This window comes from Eurypyga helias, unplaced genomic scaffold (assembly GCF_000690775.1).
Source record: "Eurypyga helias isolate BGI_N326 unplaced genomic scaffold, ASM69077v1 scaffold39846, whole genome shotgun sequence".
Lineage (NCBI taxonomy): Eukaryota > Metazoa > Chordata > Aves > Eurypygiformes > Eurypygidae > Eurypyga > Eurypyga helias.
Window position 1 is genome coordinate 1 of NW_010257953.1, and position 556 is coordinate 556.

A 556-nucleotide genomic window follows, 5' to 3' on the forward strand; every position below is an offset into this window, starting at 1 on the left:
AGTCCTCGGCGCGGCCACATCCACGTCCTTCCGCCCCAGGGAAGAAAAAGAGCAGGATGTTTGCCATGAACAAGCAAAGCCTCGGCTCCGCGGAGGCGCTGACGCTGGGACGAAGCCGCGGGGTGCCCGACTGGGAGCACCGGCACCGAACGGAGAGCCCAGTGCAGGTGGCTCTTGCGGGGGGGGCTAGCAGAGAACAGGCAATGCCCTCGCTTAAGGCTGAAAAACTCGCCCAAAACAGATGCCTGCCCTTCCTTCCAGGGCCTTCTCTAATGGATCTAGTGCATTAGCACCACGAAGAGACCATCAGTCTTCGTTTCCAGGTTTGAAATGGAGAACATCCCTTTTCCAGGACAGCACAAATGGGCAAGAACCTTGAGGAGAGGGGCTGGGCAAGCAGTGCCTAACAAAGGACTAACAAAGGCAGGTTTCCAAAGGATTTGTAGCTTTTCAGTCAGCTAACGATTCGACCAAGTCATACTACGGTGTGCTGCTGCATCTGGATTTATTCCCTCTCTTTTCCCTTAAAACCCTCCTTTCCCAGAGTATTTTGGGG